The sequence below is a fragment of the Artibeus jamaicensis genome, unplaced genomic scaffold (genome assembly GCF_021234435.1).
Source record: "Artibeus jamaicensis isolate MK-2021 breed Jamaican fruit bat unplaced genomic scaffold, CSHL_Jam_final contig_233, whole genome shotgun sequence".
NCBI classification, from domain to species: Eukaryota; Metazoa; Chordata; class Mammalia; order Chiroptera; family Phyllostomidae; genus Artibeus; species Artibeus jamaicensis.
The window spans coordinates 7,872,476-7,886,170 of record NW_026521486.1 but is presented as its reverse complement, the minus strand read 5'-3'; the positions used below and the strand labels follow the sequence as shown (position 1 = coordinate 7,886,170).

General features: G+C 59.1%; 1 long non-coding RNA gene across 3 annotated transcripts; it reads right to left on the bottom strand.

The window, feature by feature from the left end:
* Positions 1 to 208: 208 nt before the first annotated feature.
* Positions 209 to 9,571, bottom strand: LOC119060427 (uncharacterized). Of its 3 annotated transcripts, XR_008390974.1 has the most exons (8): positions 9,460 to 9,571; positions 6,701 to 6,823; positions 6,143 to 6,327; positions 4,286 to 4,379; positions 3,950 to 4,088; positions 1,799 to 1,907; positions 859 to 956; positions 209 to 394 (listed from the first exon to the last, which is right to left on the bottom strand). It is a non-coding gene; the product is annotated as an uncharacterized LOC119060427 (long non-coding RNA). The 3 variants fall into 3 exon arrangements; XR_008390972.1 differs by having other exon boundaries at positions 6,143 to 6,823; XR_008390973.1 differs by lacking the exon at positions 9,460 to 9,571 and adding an exon at positions 7,423 to 7,553 and having other exon boundaries at positions 6,143 to 6,823.
* Between the last annotated feature and the right edge of the window lie 4,124 nt (positions 9,572 to 13,695).

The following is a 13,695-nucleotide window of genomic DNA, read 5'->3' as shown; positions in this document are numbered from 1 at the left end:
TCCCTTCTGAGCAGGAAGTGCCTCCGCCTGGGAGGCCTGAGTCAAGGCCCCCTGGAAGCTGGGTGAAGGGCTGACAGCGCCCGCGGGCCTGTCCTGCGCCTGTCTAGGGCCCTAGGTATGTCGGGTATGTGACCGGTGTGTGGAGACCGCAGGCTGCAATGAAGGCCGGCGGGCCCCTCTCCCCCACTCCCTACCCCCCAGGCCCAGCAAGGCTTTCTGGCTGCAGGAGAGGGTGACAACCACCAGCAAGATGTGAATACTAGCCAAGACCGGATTCTGGAAGCTTCTCAAGAAAGCAGGAGTGTTGGTTCTTCTGGGAAAGAAAGCCAGGTGAGGAAGGGGCAGGAAGGCCGTTTTTCACCGTCGACCCTTCTGCGTCACCAGAACGTATTTCCTGCCCCCCAAAACACGTGAATCCAGTTATAACTTCAAAACACAAATAAAGAACAAAACCCATCCCCGGGCGAAGCCAGGCATCAGGAACCCAGCTGGGGATAGGCGGCCGCCGGTGCTTATCACCACCTGGGCCCGTCCCGAGTGCCTGCCTGGGGCGCGTCCTCCTCCTCCTCTGTCCCTTTCCCTCTTTCCCGTCACCTGCTCGGCAAATGCGTGCTGACCACCCAGGGTGTCCTGGCGGCCGGCCGGGTGCAGAGGAGCCTGAGGTGACGCACAGGCCTATCTCTATGAGCAGGCCACACAGTAGGGCCAGGTGAGGGAAGGGAGGTGACTCTAACCTGCTGGGGTCCCCAGAGGCAGGGGTGGGGGGATCGTCTGAGGCCACTGGAACAGCGGAACTAAGACAGGGAAGAGGACAGGCCACACACTCATTGTCCCCGCCGGAGGCCCAGTGTGTCTCACCTTCATGAGGGGCTCAGGCCAGGACATCTCAGGGGACAATTCCAGGCCTGGAGCATCTCAACACTGCTCAGTCTTCCACCTAAACTTTGGCTGTAGGGCTACAAGGGAGGGGACACATCAGCGAGAAGGTGGCAATGTGTCCCCGCTCCCTGTGGGGCATCTGCTAGATCCCATATCCCAGGCTCCCTTGCAGTTCCGTGAGCTGAGCCTGGCCAGGGGGACGTGGGGGAAGTGGTTTAGTTTCCTCCCAGGCCCAAAAGGCCTCCTTGGATCCTCCTCTGTGTCTCTCCTCTGCCCCTCGCTCCCTGCTCCCTCCCCAACCCTCTTCTCCTGCAACAATCCGCTGGCGCTGTGTGAAGCCTGGACAACCCATGCGGGGCTGGGACATGATCAAAAACACAGCCTCCAGGGTGTGGGGCCTCTGAGGTTTGGAGGTGTCCGCAGCCAGTGGACAGTCACTCACTAATACAGAAGGCGCCCCAAAGGCTAGGGTGGTGAGCAAGTGCACAGGGAAGTTCAAGTGCTTTGCATGGCCCCCAGCCCTGTCCCGCTGCCATCGTGTCCCCTCAGCCAGGACTGGTCCCCCTGTTTCCACTCCTGACCCCCTCCCGTCTATTCCCCATTCAGCAGCGGGAACAATCTTTCCCAAACCAAATCAGGTCATTTCACTGCACTGCCCCCCTTTCGCGCCTCCCAGGAGTTCCCAGAGCATTCATAATAGAATCTAGACTCCTCCTCTCGGCCTCAAAGATCTCGGCCTCAAAGATCCGCATGAGCGAGCCCGGCCGTCATCTCTGAACTTCCCACCAGCACAGGCTGTGTTCATGTTCAGCAAACAGGCCAAGTTCAGCAAACAGCCCAAGCTCCCCTTCCCCGGGGGCTTTTCACAGGCTGGCCCCTGCCCCGAAGGCTCTCTCTGGAGCTGCCCCTGCCTTCCCACCTCACAGGCAAGAGAGCGGGGGCTCACTGGTCATCCGGCCAGAACGTGACAACCAGAGGTAGAACTGGGGTCTGTTGGACAGGGCACATCGGACTCTCTCTGCGGAAACCTGCAGAAGAATCCAGAAGCTTCTCTGAGGGCTGGGGCCTCAGGCCTGCCCAGACCTCTGACTCAGGCATTCTGGGGAGCCAACCCAGCCCCCTCCGGCAGGCCCAAACCCCCAAGTGCGTCAACCCTCGTTCTGCCAGCAGCCTCTCCTGCCCCCACTGCCCCCTCACCCCTACAGCCCTGCCCCCCTCCACCAGCCCTGCCCACTGCGTCCTTGCAGATCCCTTTGTGAATCAACTTCCCTGTTCCCTCAGCTTCTGAGGGTGCAGGCCCAGCTGCTCAGCCACCACTGAACGCCCCCTCAGGGACCCCACTTTCTTAGGTGCCGTGGGGCAGGCACTCAGTGGCATTTCCTGGTTCCATGTCCTGCCCTGACCAGGGCTCTTCCACTTGCCCATCATAGGGCTGCCTCTTTGGGGGGTCAGGCCAGGCTGCCAGGCCCCCGTGCCCTCCTCAGCCCTGGCCCCTGCCTCTCCCCTCCCTTCCTCTCCACTGCAACTCCCGGGAGACCTCAGGGTCCATGCCCCGCCTGCAGACTCCTTCTTCCCCCCAGGGCCCCTCAGTCTGACCCCACATCAATGCCCAGGCCCAGCCCACACTGGGCCCTGGTCACCACTTTGACTTATTGCCAGCCCAGACCCCCTAAACTGCACCTCCCCCTGTCCCACCTACATCAGTGCCCCAGTTAGCGTGATGTCTTAGCTGTGGGGTCAGAGTCTTAGGAGAGGACAATGGTGGCCTGAGGTCAGAGAGGAGCTTCTTTCTAGCTCACATAGAAGAAGTCCAGGGGCTAGCAGTCCAGGGCTGGCGGAGGGCCTCATGATGTCAGCAGCACCCTGAGCCCTGGCTGGCTGGTGCCCAGAGCATCTCCAGTCTCTTTCCTTCCTCACAGCCCAAGAGAGCTGCCCAAGCTCCGTCCACCACATTTGCATTCCTGCAGCTAGAATGTGGGAGAAGGAGCAAAGAAAGGCCTGTGTCTGCCTCTCCAGGACCCTTTCCCAGAGTGGCCCTTAACACTTCTTCCATCCCATTGGCTGTCTCAGAGTCACAGGACCAACCCAGCTATAAGGAAGGCTGGGGACTGGGCCTGGCCAGGACTAGAGACCCACAGCCAGGGCAGAGAAGTTTGGAGGGACCGCTCGCTGTCTCTGCCATCACAAAGACCTCCAGCACCTTCCGGGCCACCCGCTGCTGCAGGCCTCCCTCCCTCGATCGCTCAGCCTGGCTGGCCTGGTGGCTCACGCAGCATGGGCCGCCCCGCCCAGCCCTCCCAGGTGCACGGACCTGCCTTCTCCACAGTCAGCAGGGAGCCGAGTCCGCAACTGGAGCAACTCCCAACCCCGTAGACCAGGCTTCACTGGAGACCAGACACAAGTCCCGGTCCCTGGCCAGGAGGGGACACTGAACATGACTTTGTATCCCACCCTCAGCTTGGTCACCCCCCACCCAAGATAGAAGGGGGCTCCACATGAGTGGAGATCACAAGGCAGGAGGAAATCTGAGAGTAGAATAAGGAGAAAGAGTGAGGTGGGGTGCTGGGCACCCTGAGGGCTCTGCTCTGAACCTACCCCTCCACTGACATCCACTCTTCACACACCAGCCACCGGCCCCCAAGCCAGAATGAGGCCATCCGTGGTGGCACTTCCTCTTTCTCACCCTCCCCCCCCCCACTTCCAAGCATCCCTCTCGCCATCTCTGCTCTGCCGCGGTCGCCTCCCAGGCTGCAGACCTGAACACCTTGGCATGTTCCTCTCTGAGCAGCCCACTCCTTGGTCCCACCCCCCGCCCCACACACCAGCACCCCAAGCAGCCCATATCTGGTGCACACTGTTCCGTTCATGTAGAAAGTCACTCCTTGTTCTGGTTCCTTGCTGAGACTACTCCAGGGGACAAGCTGTCCCACTTTGCCAGAGCCTGAACAGGTTTCCAGGACGTAGGACTTTCCAAGCTAAAGCTGGGACAAAGTTGGTCACCCCGTTACCACCCACTCTTTCCAGACTAAGCCAGCTCCCCAATTTAAACCAGTCCTTCCCTGATCTGCACCTCTAGCCAGGCCGGATCCACGCACACACCAGCTATAGCTTCTGCTCGTGGCCTTCCATGCACATGTCTGCCCAGGCGTCCCCGGAGAGCCAGGCCTGCGTGCGATCCGTGCAGACGGCTCCAGAGCCTGGGAAGGTACCTGACAGGCAGAAGGTGTCGAGATGCAGAGATGGAAGAAACAAAGAAAAAGAAAAAGAATCAAAGGTTCCCATGCTCTAATACCCCAAAGTTCCCAGAAAAGTTGAAAACAATGCTGGGAACAATGTATTACAAGTTTGAAAGGTTTGCCACCAAAACCGGTCTTGAGGGGCTTGTCCCTTGCTGCCCTGCACGCACAGGGGCTCCACCGCCTCTCAGGGAGGCCGTTGGACAGCAGCCGCCAGCGTCCCCAGCACCCGCCTCAGCTCCTGCGCCGTGACTCAGAGCCGCCCTGCAGAGAAGCATACACCCAGCATGAGGTGCACGTGCAAGGAATTCACACAGCAGCAGCAAGACCTAGGCAGCCTAACTGCACATGGACAGAGGACTGCTGGGAAGTGAGTTAACTAGGGGTCATCCACCTGGTGGGACGCAATGTAGCCGTGTCAAGAAAAGGGGGGAAGGAGACAAGTTCAGAACAAAGTGTGTAGCGGGCCACCACTGGAGTGGGAGTAAAGGGGGTAAATGTGAGTGAGTGTGTGAGTGTGAGAGGGCATGTGCATGTGTGGGGGTGTTTGTGAGGCTGTGTGAGGTGTGCTTGTGTGAGAGTGAGCCTCACTGCGTGTGGGGGTGAGTACGAGGTCTGAGCACGCACATGTGAGTGTGATGGGTGTGAAGGTGAGCCTTCTGTGCGTGAGGGCATACGCACGTGTGAGTGTGCCGCACATGCATGTGAGAGGGGGAGTGTGTACGTGTGCACGTGGGTGTGAGCGTGACCGGGACCGGGCATGTGTATGCCCCAAGGAGCTCTGGAGGAAACCCTCAAGGTCTGGCTGAAGCGGTTCCCATCAGGGAGCGGAGCTGGGAGACCCGGGAGGTAGAGCGGGGAGCGGAACTCTCCAGAACGACCCTTTGGACTATTTGAGCTTCATTTCATGGGAACATAATGCCTACTTGAGGAAATAAATAAAATTGGAACCAAAATCAAAAGTGTGGGACCCTTGTGGGAGGTGGAGTGCCCCTCAGGGCTCCCCGAACACCAGCCCTCACCTGAAAATGTCCCGGCGTCCCCAGGCCAGTGGGACCAGGGAGCCCAGGGAGGGAGGGAAACCTTTTGTCCCCCGTCACACCGACCCCCATCCCCCAAGTCCAACCCGGCAGCCGGGCCGGGGTCCAGAACCGGGACAGTCAGGGAAGCTTCCCCGACCATCCGCCGGCACCTGCACCGGTCTCTTCCTTTCCCGTGGGAAAGGAGCAGAAAGGAATCTTTCTACTTTTTGTTATTCACAAGCAGGTTTCACCCGACCTGTTATCTTTCTCAGAAACCCGTCTAGGTGTCACAGTGAGGAAAGAGGACGTGTGATGTTTGCCCAGCATCTGGGAGCGGTTCCTTTCTATCTAGCAGTTATGCTCGATCACTTTTTTGCTTACAGTTTTTATTTAAAAACCAGAAAAAAAACTAAGTGTCCTTCTCTGGTGGCTGTGTCTGGCTGCCGCCACGGCCTGCCTGCAGTGTCTGCCTGGAGCAAAGCAGCAGATGGGGTCAGAAACCCACACCAGCTCTGGAATGACACCCCCAGTCAAGCCTAAATCTGTGGCCAGGGACCCTGGACCCTCAGAGAACAGGGGACCCTGAGCTCCCTTCTCAGAGGCGATGCCAGCTTTGGGCTGTACACAGGGGCCAAGTGGGCCAGACCTGGGTCCCACCCGGCCCTGCATCATGTAATGAGACCATAAATCTTCCTCTGGTCCCTACTCCTGGCATCTTGGCATGCCAGTCCCACCGCCGCCACCTCAAGAACCTAAATAAGGTGGCCTGAGAGGAGAGACACACCAATATGTGGCAGATCCTAAAACAGGCCACAAAGACCACGGGTCTCCTCCCCAGGGCACGGTGGCCAAAGGCGCGCCTGCAGAGGGGGTGCACAGGCCAATCAAGGCAAAGCCTCGGGGTGTGCTGGTCCAGCCACGGGGGCTCGTGGAGAAGAACCCCTGTGAACGGCACTCGGGGCTCCCGCCCAGGTGCCTGCACTGGCGGCCCGCAGCCTTGCCCACCTGTGAGCTCTCCCAGGTGCACTGCCAACTTGAAAAGAGATTCCCTGGACGTCGTTTCCATGTTTTCAGGTTGGTGGGCAGGCTCCCGGGCCGTCCCCACCGGCACGGGCCAATGGCACTCCTGGACCAGCAGCCGGTAACTGACGTCCACCGGACTCTGCTGGTCTCCGACGCCAGTGGCTTTCCTGGAGGGGGGCAGCCCGGTCTCCCTCACAGTGAGTTCGGGCAGGAGCCCCCACTACAATGCCTGTGGGGGTGGCCGGTGCAGGGGGTGGAGGGACCAGGGCAAACTGGGGCCCCACCTACAGGAGAAATGGCAGAAAACCGCCAGAAAATCCCAAAGTTTCAAGAGGAGCAGAACATTGAGATATTTTTAAGTATGAAATCCTCTCATTGAAAATACTGGTCATTAATTCTAACTGAAACACACAACGAAACCCCACAAGGGGCCGCTTTCAGAGGGGGGGTGGCGCTGAGGGCCAGGGCGGGCGAAGGAGGCGCCCTCCATCGGGGACGTCTCTTTATCTCATGCTGTGGTCACACAGCAGCCGTGCAAACCTGTCCTGTGTGTTTGGTGTTGACTTCGTTAGGAGTTGACGTGTCTCGAGCAACAGGCACACACTTTGCTTCCCCGGCCTCTCTGGTAGCACGTGACCAGGCTCACCCAATCAGAAGCCTCTGCTGCAGACAGACCTCAGTGTGAGAGAGGGAAGCAAGTAAGCAGGCAGAGAATCCCGGGGAGCGGCTTCGGAACATCCCAACGCAGGCGCTGCCTGCTTTCCCAGGCCTGCCAGAGGTTCCTGCGCTTCAGCACGCCCTGAACAAACTCCTTTTGTAAGGAGAGTAGCCAGGCCGGGTTCTGTGGTTTGCAGCCAAAATCCTTGACAGGCAGAGGTGCCTCTGCCTGGTGGGGAGGAGCAGCAACCTAACTCACAGGTTAAGGCTTGCGTCATCATTAATTTCCAGCACCTCACCCCCTGCCCTACCCTTCTACCATGGCTGATCAGCCTGGTGATGGGGGGTGACACTGAGCAAGAGGGCAGCAAGAGCATGTGCTGTCCCCATGGTCATCCCTCTACTGGGGCCCTTGGGACAGGATCCGTGTTGTCACCAGGCCGGGTGGCCGGGCTATGCAGGAGGCTCCCAGACAAAGCCTCCCACTGCCCGGTGCACTCTCGAAAGGAAGTCACAGGTGAGTGTCCTCCTGGCTAGACATGGGGATGAAGGCCTGACTTCTGCCACCTGCTAAGGCCCATGCAAGTCCCTGCGGGCCGACTGACCTCGAATCTGACTTGATGACGGGCTCCCATTTTGAGTGCTGGTGAAGAGAGAGACAAGCAGGCTTCCCAGAGCTCTCAGAGTGGCAGAGGCCCCGTGTTTGGTGGGTGGCTGGTTTCGCTTTCAGAGTGAGTGAGACACGGCCCTGTTCGAGTTCTCCCACCGCACACCCACCACGGCTGAGCTGAACCAGGTCAGGGTGCACTCTGTTGATCAGATCCTGGTTCCTTTTCGGGGGGCGACCCCCTGCCGGCACTCCCACCTGCCCAGCTTCTCTGTGCTTCCTCACACTCTGCCCAGCAGCCAAACCACCGACACCCCCACCCCACCCCCCAACACCTGGCTGTAGATGGGAACACTCATTTCTCCCCTTCGCTTCTGCGTTTCGGCCCCACCACCCTTCTCAGGCCCCAGGCTCCTCCCAGGGGACACGAGCCCCGGTTGGGAGTCAAGAGGCTTGGGTTTCAGTCCCAGCAGGGCCATCAGCTCAGCAGTCCCATGTCCCTCCCTGCAGTAAGCACTGGGCCGGGGCTACAGGCCACAGGAAAGGCCCATGGCGAACCTGAGCCAAACAGAACTAGCTAGAAGGCTCTGGAGAGGTTCACAGGTTCTGGACACAGATGCAGACCAGACCTCGGGGGGCACAGACTCCAGGCCTAGCTGCAAAGATCCCTGCCAGGCACCCATCTCCATCTCCAGCTGTTTCCCGGCTTTATTCCACTAGAATTGAGTCTCTTTGGCTACAATGGGGTGGAAGGTGTCCCCGCTGTCCTCCACCCCTCCCCCACCACTGGCTAGAGAAGACAGGGCACTTGGACTGCAGCTTGGCCAAGATCTCACCTCTTACAGGAAGGTAGATCTTCAAAGAGAAAAAGGGGCAGCTGCCAAAACAGAAGGCCAGAGGGTGCCAGCAAGCCAGAGCCCGAGGGGCCAGGCCTCCCTGTTTGGGCCCAAGATTCTGAAAGTTCTTCCAGGAAGTATATTCTTTGATGACAAGCATCCAAACTGGGCACCTGCCCCCTCACAGGAGGAGGGGTTCTTCTCAGCCCTTGAGGGGCTCCTAGCATGAGGAGGCGTTGAACTCCCCCTCTATTTAGGAGGGAAGGAGACAAGGGCAGGGCTGCCACCTGAGTGGAAAAGAGGGCAAGTTCACTTCCATCCCCAACGTGGGGCTTGAACCAGTGACCTTGACCTCACAGGCCTCCCAGAGCTCATGAGCCAACCCGAAAGCAGCAGAAGGCGAAGAGTCCCAGGCTGTGTCACCTCTCTCGGGGCAGAGCCGCAGGACCGCTGTGACTAGCTCACTTCTTGGGGCCCAGAGCTGCTCTCCGGGAAATGACCTCAAACTGGAGCTCAGACCATGACCGGCTGCACCTGCCCTCAGGCCCTCGCCCACTCCTAACTGAGGGGGGGATTTGGGCTCCCAGACCACTCCCCACAGGTCACCACATGGGACCCCTGGAAACAAGCCCTGGAGGTGGAAGGTGACCGTGGGACAGGAGTGCGTGAGGGCAGAGCTGAGACGCACCACCCAGCTTCCCCAACAGGGTTCTGTCCACACCCGGCCCTCAGTCCCTCCACTCCCCACCCCCAGTCTTTGACAGAACGCTGAAGAGCCGCAGCCGCACCCCGGCCGCACCCCAGCCCCGGCCCAGGCTCAGGGACCACATGAGGCCTGGCCAGCGCGCTGGCGGCTGGAGGGGATGGAACAGGGCATTTCAATCTGGAGGATGTGGTTCAGGCCTGTGGTTCCAGCCCAGAAGCGCCACTGGAACTCTGGCTGAAGTCACCTGTGCCTTTCCTGCAGGAAACAGGGGGGCGGCGAGAGCGGAGGGGGCGGGGGAGCTGCGAGGTGTGTGGTTGCAGCTGTGAAACTCACACCACAGCCCGGACACTTGCTACGAGGGGCTTCTGAGCCAGCCCATGCCACCAGCCCTCTTCCTGTTTCCTTCTCAGCTCTCCCAAAACCACCCTCTGCCTGCCCCCAACACCTGTCCCTCCTAAGGACCCAGAACACCAAGGAGGTCCAGACAGCCCACCTCAGAGACATCACTGGCTACAGCAACACCAGGGCTCCAGAGAGCGAAGCACCATGAAGGATGGAGAGGGCAGAAAGTTCTGGAAGCCACAGCCTTCCCCGAGAGATGCCAGGTGACATCAGCCAGCAACACTGCCCCCAGCCCTCACTAAGCACCTTACACCCAGGGGCTCCCCGCCTGCCAGGCGGGGGTCCAGCAGCGTCAGCCTCCCCCGCAGCTCGTCAGAAGTGCAGCGTCTCAGCTGCAGAATCTGCATTTTAACCAGGTCAGCAGGCAATCTATGTGCACAAGGAAGTTTGAGAAGCCTCACATATTCACTCATTTAATCCTGGCAGCAATGTTTTCGGGTCGGTACCCTTATGATTCTATTCTATGGAAGAAGAAACGAAGGCGCAGAAAGGTTCCGTATCTTGCCTGAGGTCACTCAGGCGGTAAGTGCCAGGGCTGGGGCTTGAACCCAAGCCATCTGGCTCTGAAAGACAGGCTCCTAACTGCTGGGCTGCTGCTGGGTTTGCAAGGAGAAGCCGTGGGACCAGGGGACACTCCTCGCCATCGGGTGCTTGTCCCGGCCGTGCTGCTCCGGCCTTCCGGAACCTACTCTGGCCTTCCTACCGTTTCTCTGACCTCCCGCCTCCCCGGGAAGAGTCTGAGTCACGCTTCCCCAGGCATAGGAGGTAAGAGCACCTAAAGGTCAGCACGGAGCATTCGTCAGGTACGGTATCAGCTCTGGGCTGAGAGCTCTGGTGGCCAAAGACAATAGTCCAGGCACAGCCCACGCTCGAGGGGTCCAGGGCCCATCGGAGGAAACAGGAAATGGCACATGTGTGAACACTGTGACAATAGCTCGAGTTTGCGCAAGGTGCTCAGACACTCCCTGGGCAGCTGCCTCTGCAGAGCGGGCTTCTTGGAGGAGGAGGCTTTGAGCCAGACCTTGAAGGATGGACGATGGCTAACACAGGGCAAAGGTCAGAGACCAGCCTGAGCCAAGGGGCAGAGCCGTGGACAAAGGCATTAAAGAGGCTCATGTGGTGCAAGCAGATGCCTGGAGCTTTAAACATCCCCCAGTCCAACCCTCACCCAGTGCCCAGCTCCCTTCCACAGCATCTCACTCAGACTCTCTTGGATTCGCCCTGTGACAGCAAGATCACTTCTTCCCCCCACACCCAGAGGAGCCAGCCCACTCTGGCGTTGGTGGACACGCAGGTGTGCCCAGCTGCTGCCTGAGGGGTGAGGGACACCTCACACACCCAAGGTCTCTGCTGCACCAGACGGGTCCCCTCTCCCTCAGGCCCTAGAAGCCCTGGCTCCTGGAAATGCCACTGTTACTCAGGGTGTATCTGCAGGGGACCTGTACAGCCAGGTCTCTCCACCCAGAGCAGCCACGATGGGGAGGCGGGCAGGGGGACCTTCCACTGCACTGCAGGGACAGCACTAAAAAGGGCCCCTCCACACCTGAGCCCCTCCCTGCCTGTGGAACCCCAAGGCGGCTGTGTCCACACACAGCGGCCTGCCCCTCCAGGCGGTGGGCTCCTTTGAAGGCGCTGAGCACACATGTGTTATGAATGGAGGCTGCCCGGCACCCTGGGCCTGTGGCCGGTTAATCCCCACTGCAACCACGTGCGCTACTTTACGGTGATTGCCACGGCAGAGAGGAGGACACCCAGGACGGGGTCCGGCTGAGTTCTGCGCACCACACACAAAGGATCCCTCCGCCTCCCCCGCCCTGCCCCGCCACCTGCTCCTCACCACCCACCTCCTTGACACCTGCCTCAGGACATGACCTACAAAAGAAGGTTGGTAGTTGCTTTAAGGATACCACAGTTGAGCTGAAGTGTGAAAAGGCACGCTGACATGTGGGCCCAGAAGCTGCCACCAGAGGGCGATGCTGGCCTCTCCGCTGCCTCCACTCAGGGCCTGTTCTGCAGGAAGGAGATGAGGCCTGGACGAGGAGAGCCACCCAAACTGGACAGCAGCACCTTCTCCTCCTGGGAGTTCCAGGGGCCCTCGTGGCAACCGGGGTGGGGTGGGGGTGCATGGGAGAAGGCAGTGACTCTGGGTTCCAGGAAAGCGTGAGGGGAGCCCAAGAAAGAAAAAGGCCAACACCAGGGACCTGCAAGGGAGCTCAGGGGCTCCCAAGTCCATCTCTTCTCTGCACAGAGGACGGGCCTGAGCTCAGAGGGGTGCAGCTATTAGCCTAGGTCACACAGCAGGGTGGGGGCTTGAACACTGACCCACAGCCTTCCAGAACCCTTCATCCCACTTAACATACGGATGGAGCAGGGAACTTGACTCAGGCGATTCCTCATCTTCCTTTAGCGGTGCTGGTCAGAAATGAGTTTGCCCCCTTCTCCCAGCCCGACTGTTGAGGCTTCTGAGACAGCCGCCAGCCCCAGCCCTCTGTTCCTCCCGCATCGCTTTCCCTTAGCGATGATCATGGTGCCCACCCCTACCTGCAGTCCCCTCGCCCCAGAGCACTGAGGACTCACAGTCCCAACACCCCCAGCCCTGACCCACAACCTCAGCCCTCTCTCCCCTTGTCTGTCCTTCACTCTGCCCCCAAATACCATTGCCATGCCCTTGCCCCCAGCCTTGGTCTCTTCAAATGAAAATCACATAAGAGCATGTCACCCACAGGCAGGGTTCCTGCTGCACTCATGATACAACATCACCTGCCTGCCCTGAGAGGCCCGGGCCTGCCGCCCCTCCCCCTGGCTGCCTGTCAGCTCCTGGAAGGCCCGGGCTCTCCCAGGCCTCGGCCTCTCCCCTGCTGCCACCACGGCCTGTGCTCGCTCTCTCAGAGAGGCCTGCCCTGGCCAGCCCTACCCGATCTAAAGGTGACATGGGCCTGTTCGGTCCCAGCACCTGCCCTTCTCCCCCCATCACTTGCTGTTATTTGTAATTAGCTGGACATTGATGCCTGTCTTCCTGGCTGGACTGTGGCTTGTCAAAGTCATGGGTCAAGTCCATGGAGCCCCATGGCTTCTCTAGTACCTAAAGCCATGAGTGGCTCAGGGTAGATGATCAACTGTATTTATTGGAAGGATAGATGGATGGATGGATGCATGCGTGGATGGGTGGAAGGAAGGGTGGAGGAAAGGAAGGGAGCACAGCAGGGAGGAAGATCTTGTTACGAGGGCGGAGAGGTATTTATTCCTTCCTTCCTTCATTCCACAGGGATTCACCGAGTTCCTGCTGGCAGCCCTGCGCTGGGCACTGGGGGAGTTTCAAGGACGTGTGGGGACTGAGGTCTGCCTAACTCAAGGAAGCTTCTCTTACTATGGGGGAAGGGCAAATGCAAGCAATTAGGTAGCAGAGGAAGCATGTCAGTACAGTACCGTGGGCCTGCATTTTCAGGACAGTCCTGGACCAAGTGTAAGAATAAATGCAGGCTATTTGACTCTAACCCTTTTAAGGTTTTATCTCAATAACAAGACAGAAAAAATAATCTCTCAGACTGTATAGGCAATTTGTTTTTCAAAAATGTGGTTATAGCCCTGGCAGGTGTGGCTCAGGGGATTGAGCACCGGCCTGCAAACTGAAAGGTCACAGGTTCGATTCCCAGTCAGAGCACATGCCTGGGTTGCAGGCCAGGTCCCTGGTTCGGGGCATGCAAGAGGCAACCAATCTATGTACCTCTCTCACATCAATGTTTCTCTCCCTATCTTTCTCCCTCCCTTCCCCTCTCTCTAAAACTTTTTTAAAATGTGGTTTTAATGAGTATAAGAGACATAGAATGGGCCAAGTTCAACAAAACACACACAAAGGACAAAAACAAAACAAAACAATACAAAATAAAACACCACCACCTGGGCCTCGCTTGGCTGGAGCATACGGGGAAGGCCTCCTGACACCCCCTCACCTCCCCAAATTCCAGGGCTCCTATTCATCCGCCCACAGGCAGTGCCCTTCTGCTTCCCAAATCCCAGGAGCAGGACCCAGGCTGGGCCCCTGGGGCTGGGGCCTCCCATGGAGCCATCAACCACCCTGGCCACCAGGGGGCAGGCTAGAGAGACCGGGCCCTGGGTGGGGAGGTGGATGGTGGTGGGGTGAGGGGGTGTCAGGGAAAGAGGAGGTCACTGAGTTTCGGGACCACACTCGGGGTACACCCTTCACGAGGCCCTGCCCCCACCAAGCCTGCTGGGACTCCCGTTGGGAGAGGGGCCTCAAAGACTATGGTCTCCTATGAATCGCGGTCGTGATGATGGCAGCTGCTCCGGGGAACATCCTTTCATCACC